This window comes from Tursiops truncatus, chromosome 2, assembly GCF_011762595.2.
Source record: "Tursiops truncatus isolate mTurTru1 chromosome 2, mTurTru1.mat.Y, whole genome shotgun sequence".
Taxonomy (NCBI): domain Eukaryota; kingdom Metazoa; phylum Chordata; class Mammalia; order Artiodactyla; family Delphinidae; genus Tursiops; species Tursiops truncatus.
This window is the reverse complement of record NC_047035.1, coordinates 91,981,631-92,006,904: the sequence shown is the minus strand read 5'-3', so window position 1 is coordinate 92,006,904 and position 25,274 is coordinate 91,981,631. Positions and strand designations below refer to the sequence as shown.

The 25,274-nt window shown below is 37.8% G+C and overlaps 1 long non-coding RNA gene across 1 annotated transcript in view; it reads right to left on the bottom strand.

Annotated features, from left to right (window-relative positions):
- The window catches only part of LOC109549363 (uncharacterized), an 89,174-nt gene that overhangs the window by 55,050 nt on the left and 8,850 nt on the right, over window positions 1-25,274 (bottom strand). The window contains exon 3 of the long non-coding RNA XR_012330101.1: window positions 23,404-23,472. This is a non-coding gene — a long non-coding RNA (uncharacterized lncRNA). The remainder of the gene's footprint in view (window positions 1-23,403; window positions 23,473-25,274) is intronic.

Sequence of the window (25,274 nt, the reverse complement as noted above, 5' to 3'; positions counted from 1 at the left end):
GGGTGGCGGAGGGGGAAGCTTCGGAGCCGCGGAAGAGAGCGCAGCCACCGGGGTGCGGAGGGCAAAGCGGAGATATCCCGCACAGAGAATCTGGGCCGACCAGCACTCACCAGCCCGAGAGGCTTGTCTGCTCACCCGCCGGAGCGGGCAGGGGCTGGGAGCTGAGGCTCGGGCTTGGGTCGGAGCGCAGGGAGAGGGCTGGGGTTGGCGGCTAGAACACAGGCTGAAGGGGGTTAGTGCACCACGGCTAGCCAGGAGCGAGTCCGGGGAAAAGTCTGGACCTGCCGAAGAGGCAAGAGACTCTTTCTTCCCTCTTTGTTTCCTGGTGAGCGAGGAGAGGGGATTAAGAGCGCTTCTTAAAGGAGCTCCAGAGACGGGCGCGAGCCGCGGCTAAAAGCGCGAACCCCAGAGACGGGCATGAGACGCTAAGGCTGCTGCTGCCGCCACCAAGAAGCCTGTGTGCGAGCGCAGGTCACTCTCCACACCTCCCTTCTGGGGAGCCTGTGCAGCCCGCCACTGCCAGGGACCCGGGATCCAGGGATAACTTCCCCGGGAGAACGCACAGCGCGCCTCAGGCTGGTGCAACGTCACGCCGGCCTCTAGACGCCGAGGGTCACCCCGCACTCCGTGCCCCTCCCTCCCCTCGGCCTGAGTGAGCCAGAGCCCCCGCATCAGCAGTTCATTTAACCACGTCCTGTCTGAGCGAAGAACAGATGCCGTCAGGCGACCTACACGCAGATGCGGGGCCAAATCCAAAGCTGAGCCCCGGGAGCCCTGCGAACAATGAAGAGAAAGGGAAATTTCTCCCAGCAGCCTCAGAAGCAGCGGCTTCAATCTCCACCATCAACTTGATGTACCCTGCATCTGTGGATTACGTAAATAGACAACGAATCATCCCAAATTGAGGAGGTGGACTCTGAGACCAAGATTTATTATTTTTTCCCCATTTCCTCTTTTTGTGAGTGTGTATGTGTATGCATCTCTGTGAGATTTTGTCTGTATAGATTTGCTTTCACCATTTGTCCCAGGGTTCTGTCTGTCCATTTTTTTTACTTTTTAAAAAAATTTATTTCTTAATAATTATTATTTTTTTATTTTAATAACTATGTTATTTTATCTTTATTTTATTTTATTTATCCCCTTTCTTCCTTCCCCTTTCTTTCTTTCTTTCTTTCTTTCTTTCTTTCTTTCTTTCTTTCTTTCTTTCCTTTCTTTCTTTCCTTTCTTCTTTTTCTCCCTTTTATTCTGAGCCATGTGGATGAAAGGCTCTTGGTGCTCAGGCCAGGAGTCACTGCTGTGCCTCTGAGGTGGGAGAGCCAACTTCAGGAGACTGGTCCACATGAGACTTCCCAGCTCCATGTAATATCAAACACTGAAATTCTCCCAGAGTTCTCCATTTCAACACCAACACCCAGCTTCACTCAACGACCAGCAAGCTACAGTGCTGGACACCCTATGGCAAACAACTAGCAAGACAGGAACACAACCCCACCCATTAGCAGAGAGGCTGCCTAAAATCATAATAAGGCCACAGACACCCCAAAATACCACCAGACGTGGACCTGCCCACCAGAAAGACAAGATCCAGGCTCATGCACCAGAAGACAGGCACTAGTCCCCTCCACCAGGAAGCCTACACAACCCACTGAACCAACTTTAGCCACTGGGGACAGATACCAAAAACAACGGGAACTACGAACCTGCAGCTGCAAAACGGAGACCCCAAACACAGTAAGATAAGCAAAATGAGAAGACAGAAAAACACACAGCAGATGAAGGAGCAAGATAAAAATGCACCAGACCTAACAAATGAATAGGAAATAGGCAGTCTACCTGAAAAAGAATTCAGAATAATGATAGTAAAGATGATCCAAAATCTTGGAAATAGAATAGACAAAATGCAAGAAACATTTAACAAGGACCTAGAAGAACTAAAGATGAAACAAACAATGATGAAAAACACAATGAATGAAATGAAAAATACTCTAGAAGGGATCAATAGAAGAATAACTGAGGCCGAAGAACGGATAAGTGACCTGGAAAATAAAGTGGTGGAAATAACTACTGCAGAAGAAAATAAAGAAAAAAGAATGAAAAGAACTGAGGACAGTCTCAGAGACCTCTGGGACAACATTATACTCACCAACGTTCGAATTATAGGGGTTCCAGAAAAAGAAGAGAAAAAGAAAGGGACTGAGAAAATATTTCAAGAGATTATAGTTGAAAACTTCCCTAATATGGGAAAGGAAATATGTAATCAAGTCCAGGAAGCACAGAGAGTCCCATACAGGATAAATCCAAGGAGAAGCATGCCAAGACACATATTAATCAAACTATCAAAAATTAAATACAAAGAAAACATATTAAAAACAGCAAGGGAAAAACAACAAATAACACACAAGGGAATCCCCATAAGGTTAACAGCTGATCTTTCAGCAGAAACTCTGCAAGCCAGAAGGGACTGGCAGGACATATTTAATTAAAGTGATGAAGGAGAAAAACCTACAACCAAGATTACTCTACCCAGCAAAGATCTCATTCAGATTTGATGGAGAAGTTAAAACCTTTACAGACAAGCAAAAGTTGAGAGAGTTCAGCCCCACCAAACCAGCTTTAAACAAATGCTAAAGGAACTTTTCTAGACAAGAAACACAAGAGAAGGAAAAGACCTACAATAACAAACCCAAAACAATTAAGAAAATGGGAATAGGAACATACATATCGATAATTACCTTAAATGTAAATGGATTAAATGCTCCCACCAAAAGACACAGACTGGCTGAATGGATACAAAAACAAGACCCATATATATGCTGTCTACAAGAGACCCACTTCAGACCTAGCGACACATACAGACTGAAAGTGAGGGGATGGAAAAATATATTCCATGCAAATGGAAACCAAAAGAAAGCTGGAGTAGCAATTCTCATATCAGACAAAATAGACTTTAAAATAAAGACTACGACAAGAGACAAAGAAGGACAGTACATAATGATCAAGGGATCCATCCAAGAAGAAGATATAATAATTGTAAATATTTATGCACCCAACATAGGAGCACCTCAATACATAAGGCAAGTACTAACAGCCATAAAAGGGGAAATCGACAGTAACACATTCATAGTAGGGGACTTTAACACCCCACTTTCACCAATGGACAGGTCATCCAAAATGAAAATAAATAAGGAAACACAAGCTTTAAATGATACATTAAACAAGATGGACTTAATTGATATTTATAGGACATTCCATCCAAAAACAACAGAATACACATTTTTCTCAAGTGCTCATGGAACATTCTACAGGATAGATCATATCTTGGGTCACAAATCAAGCCTTGGTAAATTTAAGAAAACTGAAATCGTATCAAGTATCTTTTCCGAACACGACGCTATGAGACTAGGTATCAATTACAGGAAAAGATCTGAAAAAGTACAAACACATGGAGGCTAAACAATACACTACTTAATAACGAAGTGATCACTGATGAAATCAAAGAGGAAATAAAAAAATACCTAGAAACAAATGACAATGGTGACACAATGACCCAAAACCTATGGGATGCAGCAAAGGCAGTTCTAAAAGGGAAGTTTATAGCAATACAATCCTACCTTAGAAACAGGAAACATCTCGAATAAACAATCTTGCACCTAGCAATTAGAGAAAGAAGAACAAAAAAACCCCAGGGCTTCCTTGGTGGCGCAGTGGTTGTAAGTCCGCCTGCCGATGCAGGGGACATGGGTTCTTGCCCCGGTCCGGGAAGATCCCACATGCTGCAGAGCGGCTAGGCCCATGAACCATGGCCGCTGAGCCTGCGCTTCCGGAGCCTGTGCTCCGCAATGGGAAAGGCCACAACAGTGAGAGGCCTGCGTACTGCAAAAAAAAAAAAAAAACAAAACAACAAAAAACTGAAAAACCCCAAAGTTAGCAGAAGGAAAGAAATCATAAAGATCAGATCAGAAATAAATGAAAAAGAAATGAAGGAAACGATAGCAAAGATCAATAAAACTAAAAGCTGGTTCTTTGAGAAGATAAACAAAATTGATAAACCATTAGCCAGACTCATCAAGAAAAAAGGGGAGAAGACTCAAATCAATAGAATTAGAAATGAAAAAGGAGAAGTAACAAGTGACACTGTAGAAATACAAAAGATCATGAGAGATTACTAAAAGCAACTCTATGCCAATACAATGGACGACCTGGAAGAAATGGCCAAATTCTTAGAAATGCACAACCTGCCAAGACTGAATCAGGAAGAAATAGAAAATATGAACAGACCAATCACAAGCACTGAAATTGAAACTGTGATTAAAAATCTTCCAAAAAACAAAAGCCCAGGACCAAATGGCTTCACAGGCGAATTCTATCAAACATTTAGAGAAGAACTAAAACCTATCCTTCTCAAACTCTTCCAAAATATAGCAGAGGGAGGAACACTCCCAAACTCGTTCTATGAGGCCACCATCACCCTGATACCAAAACCAGACAAGGATGTCAGAAAGAAAGAAAACTACAGGCCAATATCACTGATGAACATAGATGCAAAAATCCTCAACGAAATACTAGAAAACAGAATCAAAAGCACATTAAAAGGATCATACACCATGATCAAGTGGGGTTTATTCCAGGAATGCAAGGATTCTTCAATTTACACAAATCAATGAACGTGATACACCATATTAACAATTTGAAGGACAAAAACCATATGATCATCTCAATAGATGCAGAGAAAGCTTTTGACAAAATTAAACACCTATTTATGATAAAAACCCTGCAGAAAGAAGGCATAGAGGGAAGTTTCCTCAGCATAATAAAGGCCATGTATGACAAACCCACAGCCAACATCATCCTCAATGGTGAAAAACTGAAAGCATTTCCACTAAGAACAGGAAGAAGACAAGGTTGCCCACTCTCACCACTCTTATTCAACATAGTTTTGGAAGTTTTAGCCACAGCAATCAGAGAAGAAAAGGAAATAAAAGGAATCCAAATTGGAAAAGAAGAAGTAAATCTGTCACTGTTTGCAGATGACATGATACTATACATAGAGAATCCTAAAGATGCTACCAGAAAACTACTAGAGCTAATCAATGAATTTGGTAAAGTAGCAGGATACAAAATTAATGCACAGAAATTTCTTGCATTCCTATACACTAATGATGAAAAATCTGAAGGTGAAATTAAGAAAACACTCCCATTTACCATTTTAACAAAAAGAATAAAATATCTCGGAATAAACCTACCTAAGGAGACAAAAGACCTGTATGCAGAAAATTATAAGACACTGATGGAGGAAATTAAAGATGATACAAATAGATGGAGAGATATACCATGTTCTTGGATTGGAAGAATCAACATTGTGAAAATGAGTATACTACCCAAAGCAATCTACATATTCAATGCAATCCCTATCAAACTACCACTGGCATTTTTCACAGAACTAGAACAAAAAATGTCACAATTTGTATGGAAACACAAAAGACTCCGAATGGCCAAAGCAATCTTGAGAATGAAAAATGGAGCTGGATGAGTCACGCTGCCTGCCTTCAGACTATACTACAAAGCTACAGTAATCAAGGCCGTATGGTACTGGCACAAAAGCAGAAATATAGATCAATAGAACAGGATACAAGGCCCAGAGTTAAACCCATGCACATATGGTCACCTTATCTTTGATAAAGGAGGCAGGAATGTACAGTGGAGAAAGGACAGCCTCTTCAATAAGTGGTGCTGGGAAAACTGGACAGGTACATGTAAAAGTATGAGATTAGAACATTCTCTAACACCATACACAAAAATAAACTCAAAATGGATTAAAGACCTAAATGTAAGGCTAGACACTATCAAACTCTTAGAGGAAAACATAGGCAGAACACTCTATGACATAAATCACAGCAAGATCCTTTTTGACCCACCTCCTAGAGTAATGCAAATAAAAACAAAAAATAAACAAATGGGACGTAATGAAACTTCAGAGCTTTTGCACAGCAAAGGAAACCATAAACAAGACCAAAAGATAACCCTCAGAATGGGAGAAAATATTTGCAAATGAAGCAACTGACAAAGGATTAATCTCCAACATTTACAAGCAGCTAACGCAGCTCAATAACAAAAAACAAACAACCCAATCCAAAAATGGGCAGAAGACCTAAATAGACATTTCTCCAAAGAAGATATACAGATTGCCAACAAACACATGAAAGAATGCTCAACATCATTAATCGTCAGAGAAATGCAAATCAAAACTACAATGAGATATCATCTTACACCAGTCAGAATGGCCATGATTAAAAAATCTACAAACAATAAATGCTGGAGAGGGTGTGAAGAAAAGGGAACACTCTTGCACTGCTGGTGGGAATGTGAATTGGTACAGCCATTATTGAGAACAGTATGGAGGTTCCTTAAAAAACTACAAATAGAACTACCATATGACCCAGCAATCCCACTACTGGGCATATTTCCTGAGAAAACCATAATTCAAAAAGAGTCATGTACCAAAATGTTCATTGCAGCTCTACTTACAATAGCCCTGAGATGGAAACAACCTAAGTGTCCATCATCGGATGAATGGATAAAGATGATGTGGCACATATATACAATGGAATATTACTCAGCCATAAAAAGAAACGAAATTGAGTTATTTGTAGTGAGGTGGATGGACCTAGCGTCTGTCATACAGAGTGAAGTAAGTCAGAAAGATAAAGACAAATACCATATGCTAACACATATGTATGGAATCTAAGAAAAAATAATGTCATGTAGAACCTAGGGGTAAGACGGGAATAAAGATCAGGAATAAAGAATAAATAAGAGAATGGTCTTGAGGATATGAGGAGGGGGAACGGTAAGCTGTGACAAAGTGAGAGAGTGGCATGGACATATACACACTACCAAACGTAAAATAGATAGCTAGTGGGAAGCAGTCGCATAGAACAGGTAGATCAGCTCGTTGGTTTGTGACCACCCAGAGGGGTGGGATAGGAAGGGTTGGAGGGAGGAAGACGCAAGAGGGAAGAGATATGGGAACATATGTATATGTATAACTGATTCACTTTGTTATAAAGCGGAAACTAACACACCATTGTAAAGCAATTATACTCCAATAAAGTTGTCAAAAGAAATAAATTATAGGATGCCCTTTTAAATTTGAATGTCAGATAAACAAATAAAATTTTAGTGTAGTAATCTCATTTCTACAAATGTAAATGAAGTGTAAAAATATAAGCACCACTCTGAAATAAAGTGAATCATTCTGTCTGGGTAGAAACAGTTGCCATAAGGTGGTGTCTTTCTCCTGAACATACATAAGATACATTTAAAAACATTTTAATTTTTATTTAAATAATTATTGTACATAGTTTGAGAAATCAAATAGCAGTACAATGCTCTGAGGGAGAAGAGCGGTCCCCTGCTATGTCATCCCCACTGTGGAATCCCACTTTCCAGAGGCAATCACTTTCAACACATTTTGGGTTTTTTCCTGGTGTTTATTTCCATATTTCTAAATTGTGTGCATAAACTGCTGTTACTACTTTAGATAATATCTATTGATTTCTGGCTATGAAATATTAGGATACAGCTCTCTTGCACAGCCCAACTCCCCTCACCCACCCGCTACACACACAGATGCACACTAACACACATGCACACATTTTCTTTCTATGACCTCCCACCAATTATCGTAATATAATTACAATGCAGACTTTAGCTGCATAAAGAGTAACATTTACATCATTATCAAGATATTAATATGGTTTACAGTAGAATCACGTAGTGTGTATTGCATTTACTCTCTTGTACAACTTTTGTTTTCCCTGGAGTTAATAACAAATTAATTTTTCAATGATTACTTTTCTATGCACTAACTCTAATTTATCCTCAAATTCTTTTAAGAGAATTCTAAAGTCCTTTTCAAATATGGCAAACACAACAAAATAATTATAAGTTCCATATTATGTTTTCCTTAAGGTAGCATTTCTGAAGCCCTCTGTCCTCTTGTTTTGAACTCGATTAGTAACGGTATAGTCCTGCTACCCAATACTGTCCCAGGATTTTTGTTCACTGTCATAATTGGACTTCCTCACGTCTACTGTATGGACATCATTATATCCTAGACCCTAGGTCTTCCTCTTTCTTGCTTTAATTTCTGTTGGTAGAGTACATTTTTTTAGAACGTTTTTAGGACTTTGGGAGGAAGAGCGCATGGGTGGTACACAAAGACTCTTGACTACCACAGAGTTACATCATTCATTAAAAAAATCTCCATGGATCATAACAGTTTTAGAGCAAGAAAAAATTTTTGTACTTCATTTTACAAATGAGGAAACCAAGACTGAAATAGGTGAAGAAACTCTCATTTAAGTTACACTGCTATGAAATCTATGAGAGTCTATTCTTAAAAAGAAATTTAAAAAATCTTCTTTGTTTAACTTTGAGAGGAAGCTTGTGATACTCCCAACTACCAGGTTAAATATGGACAGAGCTGAGAAAGAGGACAAATGTATCTATACTAAGGCAACTCTTACTAGCTCCTAATTGGTACAGGGTGCTGACTTATTAATAATGATCCTGAAATGAAATATATTTACTAATTACTGTTATAATTCACTGACCTCCATCGACTAATAACCAAAGAGAGAAAGAGTTTAAGATTGATGGTGGCTCCATTAATCTCTCTGAAATCAATTAGAAAAGATTAAAAAAAAATAATATATTCTTTGGAGGATTCACATCCCAAAGTTTAAGGGACCTCAGAACTGTTCTCCTTTAAGCAATAAAAGACACTTTTTAACCCATAATGAGCCTGATTCAAGTAAAACTGTAGTATCCTAGGATTTCTCCCAATATCTGGAATCTTTTAGTAAAACTGGAGACCAGTCATCTCTGAGGATTCCTTTATCTTTAAAAAGCAAATTCCAGACATCCACAGCAACGAAAAGGATCTCTATCCCGTGTAGGGAGCATAGAATAAGAATATTGTTTCAGTTGAGTCTAAAGAAAACAATTTTGGACAGGACAGTGCCTTTGTAAGCCTTCAAATTACACTATGGATTGGGTTTGGGTTTGAAAGCAGAAGATTTTTTTACCTTAAGGTAACAAAAGGCCTTTCATTGTTAAGCAATAACATCAAATTTAAATATCAAAGAATTCTCAAAGTTGTCTAGTAAAACAGTCACAACGGATCCAGAGGGCTGTGCTATGGTTTACACCTAATTAATTAAAATAGAACCTGTGTTAGCAATATTAAGTTTGGCCTGCACTGTTATAAAATCTTTTCATCAGTTCTCAAAGTTTTCCTGCATCCAAGGAAGTTTTCCAGCTTCTGAAATCATGTATCAAATCGTTTGTAATCTGTTGAAAGATATTTGTGACCTTTCTCCAAGCTTAAAAAGAAATAACTTCATCTGTTGGCTGCAACACCAGAGAATTCTGGACAGGGAGAAAGCTAAAAAGTAAAGAGAGAAGAAAGGCAGCCTTTTCTCCTGACCTTTGAAATTGTAATGTTATGTTAATTGAATATGAATTTCTTGTTAGCAGCTATTTCATTGAACATTTCTGGGAACTGTATTAAGTCAAATGTTTACAGGAAAGCAGGTGTTTTCTCTCACATTTGTTTGTCTTCCTGTTTTCTACACAATATCCATTTTCCCTTTTTCTCTCTGAGTAATTCATTCTCCCAATAAGCTCCTGACTTTTTACCCTGTAAATCTTCCTTAGTGAGCAGTTCCTGTTTCACAAATATTTGGTAAAGAAATGAGTGATTAATAGTTGAAAATCATTGTATTCCCCAAAGTGAACACTATTTGTAGCTTTGTCAGTAATCATTTGAGTCATAGGATAAATAATGAATTTTTGAGAGCTCCCCATATAAATATGGTTTTTCATCTGAATCTTATTTTAAGATATATTAAGTCAGACATAATCTATGCCTATATTTTTAAAAACTAAGGAAAAGTGCCTTTTATAGTTAGCCTATTTTAACTATTTCTTGGGATCTTCAATTCTTTGCATAAATTGGAAGGAAGTAAGAAATGAGATAGAGAGAGAATGTCAGGTGGCCTGTACGTTTCTATGATTTTTCAGCTGACCTTGACTATTGATTGGTAAATATTTTAACTCCTCGGTAAGCTTTCAACTCCCCTGCCCTCTGTGAAGAAGCATTTACGATCACAGACCCAGTAAATAGCACACCACTTCTAGGCCTCTGGGAATGAGGTAGGGTGATGGAGAAGAGAAGAGCAGTGCTGTGAAGGTTCTCAGAAAGACTGACCTTTGTCTTGGGTCCATCAGATAAGTCAGATGCACAAGAGCTGGCTGGAGGCCTTCAACAGCTTGTCCTAACAAGGACAGAGGTCCAATTGCAGAAGTTGAAACAACAGCATGTGGGCAAGAAGATAACACCAAAAAGTAAATTTGGTATGATTTGTTGAACAGCAAACAGTAAGTGGAATCGATCTTCAGGGTCACTGATGACTTGGTTGCCACAAGTAAATCCTGTGAATTATCCTGGGGGCAGTGCCGTAGGGCTCCGGAAATGAAGTGCTCCTCTGGAACGTATTCACTCTGATCAACTGGGATACTACAGGATAATCCAAGTTCAAGTTTTCCTATAGGTTTTCCTTTAAATACTCAGCCTCTCCTGGAGACTCTCAGTCTTAAGAAGCTCAAGTAGAGTCTCTTTATTTCTTCAGGAACCAGCCCTTGAGAATTCACAGGCCTCAAATGCAAGGGGGCATAAAACTGAGCAGCCAGCAATGAAGGAAGTTTATTTCATCCCCACTGTCAATATTTCAGTGATCATCAAGGTCCATAATGACTCTCCCACTCACCTCCATTCTTATTTCCACTACCTCCACCAAGAAATAAATAATAATTACATATACTTTGGGGGATTGTTGATGCACTGTTTCTGGAATCTTCCTGTAAACTAAATTTTCTTAGGCTGTTGTGTCATCTTGTAAAATAAATAAGATGTGATTACAACCTGGCATTTTTACAAAGCCAAGGGCTGGACTTACTGCTGCTCCCTTTCGTCTGATTTTAGTCTGCGCCTCAAAATGTTAGAAAACCCTGTCACAGATCTAAAACATGCTCTCACTTACTGTATACTACTTTGTACTTCCATTCCAGCATTTCTGATAACACAGAACATATTTTCTGCTCTTTTGGATGGTGCCCAAGCATTCTGACTTGATGTAGATATGCCTAGATCAGGCCTCTTGCAGGAAATGTCTTTCAAATCAGGCATCTTGTTCTGGGCTGAGATCAAGGGAGTATGAAAGCTATTAGTAGAAAAAAAATTAGAAATAACAGGAAGGATCACATATTCTCCTCCTTTTAAAAGAAAGCACTTGAGAAACTAAAGTTTAGTTCAAGTACAGATGATCAGTATCAGTCAAGCTAAAGGCTTTTTAACGTTATCAGAAGTCAGAGCACTAGAATTAAATATGCAGTTTCTCAAAGACTGACTCTTCATTTTCCTTCATCCTCAGCTGAATATAACAAGACAGGGTTTTGGTTTTCTGTTTGGTTTTGGTTTTCTGTCAGTCTGGCAGGGGCTAATTTGCACTTTTTCCCAGCTCCTTGGTCAATGGAGCAATTTTCCATTGCCCATTTCAGCCCCAAAGCAGAAGAATTATCCCAATTCTGTTTTATAGCTATAAACTTCTACCTAACAAACTGCCTAACTTCTGTCTTATAAATTCATTTTTCATGTCACAAAGTTAAACTCTTCCAGAGAGAGAGGAGATAATAATAAGAATAAAGCCATCCCAATTTAAAAAGTCAACTCTATGTGCCTTACTGATGCTTGGTTAGGGCCATATTCATTTCATGTTGGTAAACACAGATCACCTGCTGTGTGCTGAATGTTGTGCCCGGTTCTATGAGGGATCCCATGTCCTGCCCTCAAGGAGCTCAAAATCATGTGACAGGGATAGGGAAAGCATAATGAAAAATAAAACAAATAGATATCATAGAAAACATGATGTGATAAATACCACAAAAATACCACAAAAATGACATATAAAGAAAGACATGTATAAAAGCAATAAAAGATTGAGCCATCTCATGTTCGTTTCCTCAATGTTTTGTAATATATGTCTATATACGTCTGTGTACATAGAAGAAAACATACCTGGGTAATATTATGTGAGCTTTAAACTTTCCGCTAACTTTTTACATGGTCTTTGACATACAAGAAAGTTAGTTATCTTAGTTAGTAAAATAGTTTTCCCTTATACTCCATATCCATCCAGAGAAACCTAGGATATAAACAACTTATACAAATTTATATGACTTTGTTTTCCCAACCAGAGTTCACTCCCTCTTCTCTCTTGGTGACATATCCCCCTCATCCTCTGTCATCTCTGTCTTCATTCACAAGGTCCCCATTGCAAAGAGATAGGTTATGTGCCAGACTGAACTATCATTTCAACCTTCTGCCAACAGAATTCCACCCACCTTGCTCCTAAGGGATGGATCCAACATGAAGCTACTTTGACACACAGCAGTTGGTACTTTGAGGATCCTACCAGAACTGGCTCTGTATGGTTCAGGAAATGTTCAAATGTCAGGTTGTCTGACAGTGAGACCAGTGGAGAGTAAGAGCGCTAAATCTTCTCTACCCCACAACAAAAAGTAAGGACACTTCTTTTTTTTTTTTTTTTTTTTAAATTTATTTATTTGTGGCTGTGTTGGGTCTTCATTTCTGTGCGAGGGCTTTCTCTAGTTGCGGCGAGCGGGGGCCACTCTTCATCGCGAAGGACACTTCTAATGTGTGTTTTGGCTTCCCTATAACATGCATTCCAGCATGATAAGCACCTTATGCTCTCTACTGGATTATAGTGAGTATGTCTGGGGACGTGTATGCATTTAATGATCAAATGTTGTATCATTAGTCAAGTTCCTTAGAAGCAGAAGCTGAGAAGGGGATTCCTGATCAAGTGATTTATTGGAGGAATGCTCTCAGGAGATGGGAAGTGAGAGAAGCCATATAGTGCAAAGGCACTAAGTAAAGCAAGAATAGCTTCCTGGGTGAGATGGCTTTTGCTGGGCTGAGAGCGATTCTCTGGAAAAAGAAGTAGCAATGAGTTGAGTTACTAGTATCTAGAGGATAGCTGTCCTGGCTGGTGAAGGGCATCTGTGCAGGGCACCAGCAGCATCCCCTTCATGATACAATTTCTAAAAGACTGTCACTTTTGGGTAAGAGAAAATTCACTTTGGGACGTATATGTCTGTAAAACCTGGTGAAATTTGCTAAGCTGTAATTCAAATATACAATGAATTGTCCTGGAAGGGTAATTTTTAAAAAAAATTTTGCTTGAAAATTAATTACTTGGCCTTGCGCCTCCTCAGAAAGTCTAGTATGGTCTATAGGCTCTACTCAGTTAACAGATACTCAACTTAGCAACATTTTATATGTAAAAACAGGATGTCTCATGCTTTACAGAGGAGAGCATAGAGACTTTCTGGAATTTACTCAAATTGATACAGACAATATACCTACCTGATCATTGAGAATCAGTTATGATAATGGTCTAAAATGCTTTGTAAACAGTGTATTACTTTAAAATGTAATACAGTTTTACGGTGATTAATAGATGGATAAATAGGTGATAGGTAGATGACGTAGATAGATAATTGGTTACAGGAAGAGGAATGGAAAAAAATGGTTCCCTATATTTATATATTTACATTTATTTGTGTGGTATATTATAACCACCTCATATCAAAAGATTTTGTTTTGTTTCGTTTATTTTGGGGTTTTGGCTAAACATAGTTAAGATAATCAGGGCCAGCTTTGTAAAAAAAAAAAAAAAGGATTTTAGCTAAAGACTTCAACAATAGTTGGGGGCCAGTATCTTGAGCCAGAGAACCTGGCATCATCCTTGATGCCTCTCATTTTCTCACATCCAAAACCCAATTTGTCCGCAAATTCTTTGGCTCAATCTGTAAAATATATACATAATCCAACCACTTCTCTCCAAGTACATCTTTGTTGATACGCTGCTCCATGATGTTGTCATCTCTCACCTAGATTTTTGCAATAGCATCTTTCTCCACTTCCACCCTTGCCCACAACAGTGTATTCTGAACAGGGTAACCAGAGTAATCCTTTTAAAACTTGTCATGTAATGTAATTTCTCTGCTGAAAACCTCCAATGGCATTTTATTACATCTGAATGCGAGACAAGTTCCTTACAATGACCAACATCTTGCCTGACTTCGCTGACTGCATCTCCCCGAGGCTTTCTCCACTTCATGCTCTTTCTACCCCAGATATGCCCAGCACTATGATTGCAACGGATGGCTGTGATAACTGTACAGGTTGTGCAGTACCCAATTGTAGAGAGCACCATTCACATTCACTGTCATCATAGATGTGCATATTTACTACCACACATTTCTGTCAAGTGGCAATGAAGTGTTTGGGGGAAGGAAGGCTATTTGGACTAGCAACAAAGCTGGTTCTATATTAGGGTTTTGCAAAATTATTTCTTCAGTGTTGAAATTCACACCCAGTTATACATTTGGGGAACTTTCGTACCTCCTTTATGTCACTATTCAAATGATACCTTCTCAAGGCCTATCCTGACCATCCTATTTAATATGCACCCTGCACTACCCTCTAACACACATATACAATTTCTGAAACCCCTAAGCCTGCTCTATTTTTCCCATAGCATTTGTCCCCTTCTAACATGCCATATTATTTACGACATTCACTGGTTTTTGTTTCTCTCCCCCCACTAGAATATATGCTCCCTGAGGACAAAGTTTTAGTTTAGTTTATTTATTAATGTATCTGGAGTAACTAGAATAGTGTCTGCCATATAGTAATTTTTGTTTAATGAATGAATGTCTAATGACTAAGACATTACCTTACCTAAGTTCTCTTGGTTTCTGCTCATCTGTCACTGTTGAAGTGAGGATTCAGTGATACCATAATGCTAACGTATGTGCTAAGCACACAGATGAAGCCCTTTTGATGTTATTTCTCAGTGTATATTCTGCTGGTGGTAAAAGCAAGTGATGACCTCCAGAAAAGAAAGTGTCCAGTGCTCAGAGTCACATTCAAGACCAAGAAAGCATATTTGTTTTGAGATCAAAGGTGGAACATTGTGAACTTCAGAACCAAAGCCACTCTCCTGGCAAGGTACTCATATGTGCATGTACTGCTCTCTTTTTCTCCCTCTGTTTTTATCTCTTCCTAAAAAGCCTCTTTGTTGACATTATCCTCAGGCAGCAAAGAGGGCCCCAGGATCTTCAGGCTTATTTAGTACCTTAGAAAAAGGTACTAAATAAGCCTGAATTTAGTTCCTTAGAAAAAGAGAGAGTCTATGTCTCTCAGGGTCCATTTGAATCCCCCCAAAGAGGACTCTCTTGGTGCCTACCTGTGTCACATATGCAAGCCTGGATAAATCACTGTATCCAGGAGAATTGGCCAGTTTGGGACCTATTTACTCTTGATATGGAAAAGTCAGGGCTATGTGACGAAACCTTAGCAATGGAAGAAGCATCAATTAAAAAAAAAAAAAAGGTGAACAAGCAGAAAAATTAACAAATATCTCAGAACTTAGAATAATGCCTGGATTATTGTGACACTCAATAAATGAACATGTGCATTATATTTTCATTATCTTGGTCATGCCTGTCAGCAGTTTATTGGTCTTTTCAGGGAACTATCTGTTTTACTTATTACCCACTTTTAAAACTTTTCCCTACTTCATTAATTGCTGATATTACCTTTACAAATTTCTTCCTTCTTTTTTCTTTTGGTTTTCTTCTGTTATTTTCTTTTTCAAAATTTTAATTGAATCTTAGTTCATTTAAATATTTTCCATCTTTTTTGTTTTTTAATAACTATATGTATTGGTAGCATCCCATATGTTTTGATGTATTATGTATTCATTGTTATATTTTTAAATAGATTTATAAACAATCTAGTTTCCTCTTTAGCTCAAGGAGATTATTTGTTTGTTATTGAAATATAAACATTCTGAGCTATCTTTTTGTTGTAATTTCTAGTTTTATTATATTTTGGTCAGAGAATGTGGACCCTGAGATTTCTTCATTGGAGAATTTATTATGATTTAATTTATGACCTACTTGATCAAATTTTCTAAATGTTCCAAGAGTATTTGAACAATCTAATCTCTGTTGTATATATCTATCATTGCTTATTTTTTCATTTACATCTTCAATAACTTCACTTTTTTCTGTCTACTTGATCCATCAGTTTCTGAAAAGAATATGTTCAAGGCTACTATTAAGTTTCTATAAATGTCTTTGTGTTTCCAAAGATTTTTGTAATACATATTGTACGGTTATAATTTTTGTACATAAACACTTAGGCTTAGTGCATCTTCTTTGTTATAATTAATGATCTTTTAAAATTCTACTTTCTCTGATATTAATATTACTGTTTATGCTTTATTTGAGTTATCATTTGCTAAGTTCAACCTGGTCTACCCTTACTTTTCAAATTTTTGGAACTAAATTTGGAGTCAGTTACTAAGGCATAATAAGTTTGGCACAGGGCATAATTGGGGGTAGCAGACATCTCACTACAGATATCCAGAGTCTGACTGGAAGGAGATGCACTTCCCTTCACTCCTTTCCTCTTCTTCAGTCACTGACCAGTGACAGTTACACGCTATCATTTGTACTCTTTTGTTTTGGAGCTTTTAACTCATTTCTACAGTGAAATGGTGGGGAGTAGAAGAGGAAAGACAGTGAGTTTAGCCTGAGTAGGTAAAGTGAACAAAGATGTCTTGGTGGTGGGGGATGGGTAGGGGTGGAGGAGAAGTTATTCAGCTGTTCAAGATAGTGGGCAGCACCTTGGAAGCACTGTGGTCTTGAAAAGTGACAGGAGCAAGAGTATCTCCTTCACAACAGCCTCTGAGCCCAACCCTGCACACGTATCAATCATCTGCTCAAATACTGTGGGCTCCGGTTCTGTGAAGAGACACCAGTAATGTGGCCCTGAAATAGGTGCAGACCCCGAACAAGCCAGAAGGTCTACCTACCACACCTCCTACAAAAAATTCCCTCCTCCTTTTGGCCCCAGAGACAGACAGAGCATGTCTCTCAGTGCATTGGCAATTATGACATGTTTTACAACTATAAGAGCTAATACTTTAATGCCCAAATGGGGCACAGGGTGGAGATGGGGAGAAGGGTCAGTTGCACCCCTCACCACTGCTTTCTGGTCTGGTGAGAGCCTCTAGGAAGGGCTCCAGAGGATTCTCAGGCACAAGGTGATAATAAAAATCAGATGAACAACTTCAGTTGGCTTTATTATTTTTGAAAACTCTCTATAGAAGATGCATCCTTTATTGCCTGCACCTAGGGCAGACTGCTTCCACAGCTCCCCCACCCCCACCTCTTGGGAAGCCACTGCTGAGTTCTCACACAGATCTCAAAAACTCACAATGCAGGTATCCCATAAAGTTCCACCATCCTCTTTTATTAAAAATTCCTCTCAAAGATATGCTATCTTTGTCTGCTATTTGAGGAAAGCTGAGAAATCTCATGTCTTCCTGCCTACAGGAGATTCCAGAGAGGAATGGATACTGTTTCCTAGAAGATTAGGTAAGATTAGTCACAGAAAAGAGTTTAACCAGGAAGGCTTTGATCAAGGTCAGCAGAGTCCAAATGAGGCTTTCCATCAATAATCATAGTATTTTCTTCATTTGATATCAAAAAGAGGGAATTATCTCTATTATCCTGAACAAATTATTCAAAAGTATGTACCTAAGGCTCCTCTTTTTAAAAGATGAGTCAATAATATCTGCCCTGTATTTCCCCCCAAATTGTTCTGTAACAATAAGAAGATGACCCAACAAAATCTGGGCAATGTGGCAACAAGAGTTGGACAGAACCTTTCCTGCCTATTACTCGCTGAGAAACAGGCCTCTTCATCTGGACTTCTGGGCCTCCTATTCCAAAAGTAAAGAAATGACCTCTTACTAAAAGGTATCATCAACTGAAAAAGATACACAACATAAAAGCTGAGAATTATGTTTTATTCAGTAGACTTCCTAAGGACTTAAGCCCAGAAGATTGCTCTGAGGGACTGTTCTGAAGAGGGAAGGGAGGAGCCAGGATATGTAGGAGTTTTTGCAACAAAAACCAGGCTGTCGGAACTTCAAAAGTGTACTGTTAATTAAAGAAAACCAGGGGCTTCCTTGATGGTGCAGTGGTTGAGAATCTGCCTGCCAATTCAGGGGACGTGGGTTAGAGCCCTGGTCTGGGAAGATCCCACATGCCGCGGATCAACTAGGCCCGTGAGCCACAACTACTGAGCCTGCCCGTCTGGAGCCTGTGCTCCGCAACAAGAGAGGTCATGATAGTGAGAGGCCCGCACACCGCGATTAAGAGTGGACCCCGCTTGCCACAACTAGAGAAAGCCCTCGCACAGCAACGAAGACCCAACACAGCCAAAACTGAATAAATAAATAAATAAATAAATAATAAAAATTAAGGAATTCCTTAAAAAAAAAAAAACCGAGCAAAGAAAACCAGACATCTCAAGTTAATGAGTTTAGCTCTTTTCTACATATAGGGAAATGCAAGAGTCTGGCTCACTGAAATCATTCCTTCGATATCCACCTTGGCTATCTAAGGCCAGTATCATGTTCTTTTCCATCCTGAATCCCCTCAGGGTGCACTGCTGGAGGTGGCTGCAGTGGCTGAGGGCTTGATGGCTGCAACATCCTTTGTTTACTGATATGGCAGGCGTCCACAGTATATTCCACATACTCCTACTGAGTATATATATATACTCATTGTCTATTATTGTACAGACATGGATTTACTGGTCTTTATTTTCTTTGTGCTAAGTACATTTTGAACCAACATGAGCCTGATACCTTTATTATAATTATTACTATTTATTTTTTTGAAATAAGACATACCTACATAAAATTATATAAATCATAAGGGTATATAGGTCAATTATTTTTCACTAGTTAAGCATATCCATGTAATCAGCACCCAAATAAGAAATAGAGCATGAGCAGCACCCCAGAGGTCTTCCCCGTGTCTCCTTCCAGTTACTGTCAACCCTTCCTCCTAAGGGTAACCACTATCCTGACTAACACAGCCATAAATTAGTTTTCCTGGCAGCTCTTTAACAGAAGACACGCCACTTCCATGTAGTTGCTGATAGCTCCCTCATTTTTGCTATATAAGTGTTTTATGATTTAATAAAGGACAGGGAAAAGGTGAGTAGAGTACAAGACAGATACAGAAGATAGGACCGGAAATTATCTTCTCCATAAAATATTGTCAGTTAAGACCAGTGTGTCATTTCTAGTAGGCGTGTGATCTTGTAATATTTTTGGTAAAGGAAAGCTTAATGAAGTTGGAACTATTGTGTTTCTTTCATCTCAGATAAATTGCAAAATACCATTTATAGAAATTTTTAAAGAGAAGGAAAGCATTTCTCTGTGGCTTAACTTGATACTTGTCCAAACTTGGAAGAATTAGAGATGTACTGTATAATATAACAGTGCCATCTTAGTTTTCTTAAAGCCCTTTTACTGCAATATCCCCCAAAGTACAAACAGAATCCAAATACCAGATCTTGCCCAGATCACCAATAAATTTCCTGGGTGAGGAGGAGAGAGTTGGGGGCAAGAGATGGGGGCAAGGGGAGGGACCAGGGACTTTGTGCCAACTGACTCAGGGCAGGAAACCTAGCTCCCTTTCCTTTCCCCCCATATCAAATTCTCAACTGCATTCCACTGTCTGACTGGGCTGACCACAGCTGTGGTTGTTTCCAAAACGAAGATGGAATCTAGCCACACTCGGATTTAGTATTCTCTAGAACTGCTGTTCTTCTGGGCATTATTTTTAGAAGTATCACATTGCATAGGTGTTTAATTTTTCTAACTGGCTTTTGGAAAATTTTGCAAATCCTTTTCACCCCTAAATATAAAAGACTGATGTAAGAGGCTTCTGTTCATTATATTTTTCCTTTGGGATATCCTTACTCCAATGGAAAAAGACAACATGATTGCTTGACCCAGCTATCTGCCTAAAATAATGTTGTTGGGGTTTTTTTCCAGAGTGGATAAATTATAATAGCTCAACACAGCTACATACTTGAGCATAAGTCTACAAAGTGAGAGACTGTATGGTGACTTCTTGTTACAGCTCTATCTGATTTAGATCAACCAACATTCTCTAAGAGCTTATGGTGTATCAGGCACAGTGACACAGATGACAAAATGACAAATAAGAATTCGTCCCTGCCCATAGGAGCTCACAGAGCAAGTAGGACAACAAACACAAAACCAATAATTACCATACAACAATTGCTTGTTAAAATGAAAGTACTATGTATAATATTTTGCAGAAGAAGAACTTATTAACTCTCACAGAATGTATGGTCTGGGAGAAAGTCACAGAGGGGGTGTTACAGCAAAGACAAGGACCAGACATGCCAGAGAAAAGGAACAAAAAATGCAAAGGCCCAGAGGAATGGCATAGCCCACTGTTCTTCAGAAACTCAAAGGTGATGAAGATTGTCTCAGTGTAAGCTGAAGGGTAGCAGTTGGTGAGAATAAAGCAGAGGGTTGGGGTCAGATCATGGAGGGACTTCATCTTCTAAAGAGTTTTAAGCAAAGGGCCAATATGGTTAGATTTGCTGTTTAAGGATTGACTCTGGCATAAAAGAAGCTCAATTAGAGGAGAATGAAAATGGAAGCAAGAAGCTCAATTAAGAAATAGTGTTGATCTCAGGCTTAAAATATGCCAAGCCTTTAGTTTCATGTACACTCTCATTCTCACCCTGGCCCATACTCTTGCTCACTCCCTCTCTTTAATTTTTATTACTGCCTTTCTTTCTCCATACCCCTATAACCCTTCCTCATGCTTTATATAACACTGTAGAAATCTTAGGAAAAATCCTTAAAAATATCCCACATCATCCCACAGCCAATATACCCAAGAATTAAAAAGAACTTAGAAAAAGAAGAGAGCGGTTAGTATGACCCATTGATATAATACGTCCTATTAATTTTTCCCATTATTATAAGTATGTTAGGGAAGGTACCCATTAAAAAATAGACTTGTCTGGTAGTCTATCTGCAGGCTTTGTTTAAATGATGGCAGACTTGGTAGCAGAGCCAGATATGGTTTCACTACTATAACAAACAGCAAAGGAGAAAGTTTATCATTACTAGTGACCTGCTGGTATGCCTTACCCTGCCCCAGAGCATTTGCTTGGCCTTTAGCCCTTGGCCAACCATCTCTGACCTGTCACTGGTTGTCCTCATGGGCTGTGACACAGGTGATTCCTCTGCATACTTCTGTATGGACTGGTTGGCATCTTTGTGTCCCGCTGCTATCTGGAAGGCATGGGTTTACAGGGGTAAAGGGAGGAGACCGTCTATGGTAGTGGAGCCTGCTCTATTTCTAGATATACAGATGGGCCACAGTTTGACCAGTTAGGGTGAACAAGACTTTGAAGAAAACTAGAAGACTGCCAAAGGATCCCCAGATGAACAGGTATAGATGAATCTAGCACGGAGAAATGATTTGCACTTTCAATGTAAGTAGTGTATATGAATCTCAGGAGAGGGAAACATGGGGAATTTTTTTTAATCTAAAGTTATTATTTAAAATTTTCTTTAAGTCAAAATGTTCATTTATTTAGAAAATGTAAATGTAGTAGAAGGAGAGTTTGGGATATTTGTATTTGTGAAAGGGGAACAGTTTTGTTGTTGTTTCTTTTCTTTTTCTTTTTTCTTTCTTTATTTTTTTTAATACTGAGAAACACTGCTCTAACCTGCCTGTCTAATTCACCATGAATGGAAGAAAACACAGTGGAGTGATCAGCCAGAAGAAAATAAAAGCTCAAATTCAACACCTGATTCAGTGGTTTAGTAGATATCTTTCCTTCACTATGCTTCATTTTTCCCTATAAAGCTAAGAAGTAACTCTTTGACTCTAAAAGGAAATGAATCCAGCTATTATCCTTTGCAAGAGATAGTCAGAAGGGCATGCCTTTAAAATTTGCATAAATATATGCAAAGCCTGTATGCAAGGAGCAACTTAATAAAAAGTTTAAAGTGTATTCAAAGAACAAGGAAAACTTGTTCATTTCCTAAGTAGGTTTTGATATTTCCCTTTAAAGCAAAAATAAAATTTACTTGCTGCATAAAAATGAATTTATTAGGATCAAGAATTACATTGCATAATAAATAAGGGGTTTTTAGAGCTTTCAGAGATCCTGAATATTTCATTATGGCATAATGAAAAGAATACCAATTTATCAGTCAGAAAAATCTGGGTTCAAAATCCAACCTAAATTTCCACTGCTGGCCAAGATGGAGTAAGCCAACTACATCCTATCTCTCCTACTGATTACAGAACACTTGAGCAACACTATCAATCAACTTAACCTGCTTAACACTTAAAGGAAACTCCAACAACAGTAGAATATACATTTCTTTCAAGTGCACATGGAAATTCATGATGATAGATCAAATCCTGGGCCACTATGCAAATCATAACAAATTCAAAATAATTAAACAATAATAATTTGTTCTCTGATCAAAAGGAATTACATTGGAAATCAATTACTTTCTAGAAAATTTCCAAATGTTTGAAAATTAAATGGCACACTTTTAAATAATTCATGGGTCAAATAGGAAGTCTCAAAGAAAATCAGAAATTATTTTGAACTGACTGAAAATGAAAAAAAAACATATCAAAACTTATGGGATGCAGCTACAGCGGTGCTCAGAAGGAAATTTATAGCATTAAATGCTTATACTGGAAAAGAAGAAGGATGTGGAATCAATAATCTAAGTTTTAATGTGAAAATACCAGGGAAAAAAGCAAATTGAACTCAAAGTAAGCAAAAAAAAAAAAAGAAATGATAAATATAAAAGCATAAGTCAATAGAATTGGTTAAATAAAAATTAGAGGAAATCAAGGTAAAAAAAGTTTATTCTTTGAAAGATTGATAAAATTGATAAACCACTATCTAGATTGATCAAGAAAAAATAGAAGACCATAAACCTTACAGACATTAAAAGGGTAATAAGAGAATCCTACAAGCAACTCACTGCCCGTAAATTATACAACTCAGATGATTTGGACCAATTTTTGAAAGAGATAAACTGTCAAAACTCATTAAAAAAAAATAGTTAATTTTCCTATATCTATTCATTGAATTTCACTTATAAACTTTCCAAAAATGGAAAATTCCGGCCTGGATGGTTTCATTGGTCAATTCTACCAAACATTTAAGAAAGAAAGAATAAAAATCTATACAAGTTCTTTCATAAAACACAAGAGGAGGGAACACTTCTCAACTCATTTTAGGAAGCCAATATTACCTTGATATCGAAACTAGAGAAAAGAAATAAAAAGCATACTTACTGGGAAGGAAGAAACAAAACAGTCTCTATTCACAGATGATAGAGCTGTCTATGTAGAAGCCCAAGAAACCTAAAAAAAAAAAAAAAAAAAAAAAGGTGAGTTTAGCAAATTCACAGGATAGAAGTCCAATACACAAAACAAAGCACATTTCTAAATACTAGCAATGAACATTTGGAAGTCAAAAATTTAAAAAACAGTCACAAGCATAGTGGCATATAGAGGATGGTCAATAAATATTTGTTGAATAAGTGTTCAGTTTAGCTTTCAAATGTATTCTATTTTTGTTTTTCAATAAATTTACATTTCAAAATATGTTCTTCTGGGTGTTATTAACATGGTCTGATATACTCCAAAGTATAACAATTACTCATGGACAGTAGCAGCTGAGAATAAGCTAGGTAGCTAGAAGATAGCTAGAAGCTAGGCTTAAAACATTATAATGAATAGTCTACCTTAAGCTTCTAGTAGAATGTTAGTTTCCTATAACTCATATATAATATGCTCTGTACATTTGGGTCAATTAACGTATATCAGAAATATTGAAAAATTACATTCTATTTGCATTGTCTTAATGATCTTACGTACATTGAATTTATTCATCTTTCAACACAAATAAGGAAGAAAAATTCTCAAGAATAACATTGCAAATAATAGCAGGAGATTAGGTCTTCAAATATTAGCATTATACATCCATTCCAACCCTCCATTTAGAATGAGAAACCACAGTATTTCTTGTTAGATAGGAATACATCTTTCATGAAGTTATCACATATTTATTGGTTATTTGTGATTAATTTTACTTTTGCATTATTATATTCATAAAACTGCAGTTCTTTCTAATAGCTATAGCACATATTCTATTTTAGTGGGTGAAACAGAGAAGGTTTAAGGTCCTTCTTTGAGGCACCAAGACGCAAACATCATTCATCTTAAAGCACTCAGTAATAAAACTATTTGTATCCAACTGTTCAAGCAGACAAATGGTCTATAAATCTATAAATGAAAAAAAATGAAATAAGAGCTTAAAATGCTAAATATATAACCAGTTCATCTCTTGATATAGAGAAAATGGTTGCTTTATATATAAAAATTGTACTTAAGATTTCTTTTTATTTCAGAAATGAAATTGAGTTATTTGTGGTGAGGTGGATGGACCTAGAGTCTGTCATACAGAGGGAAGTAAGTCAGAAAGAGAAAAACAAATACCATATGCTAACACATATACATGGAATCTAAAAAAAAAAACTGGTTCTAATGAACCTAGGGGCAAGACAGGAATAAAGACACAGATCTACTAGAGAATGGACTTGAGGACATGGGGAGGGGGAAGGGTAAGCTGGGACGAAGTGAGAGAGTAGCATTGACATATATACACTACCAAATGTAAAATAGATAGCTAGTGGGAAGCAGCTGCATGGCACAGGGAGATCAGTTCGGTGCTTTGTGACCACCTAGAGGAGTGGAATAAGGAGGGTGGGAGGGAGACGCAAGAGGGAGGGGATATGGGGATATACCTATGCATATAGCTGATTCACTTTGTTATACAGAAGAAACTAACACACTACTGTAAAGCAATTATACTCCAATAAAGATGTTTAGAAAAAGATTTCTTTTTATTTCAACACAAACACTTATTTGGCTTGTGGTCTATAATCAGAAGATATTCATCATAAATCACTATTCTTGCACTGAATGGAAAATTTCAACTAGAAATAAGGAAGACAGTCAATGACTCACTTTGAAATCACCAACAGAAAAGCCTTAATTATTTTGAAATCTATGGTTTTTTATTTCCTTCCTTTATATGGTTGCTTTTGTTTGCATAATTTTAGAGTGATTTTAAGTTAACACTGTCATTGTTCCATAGAATA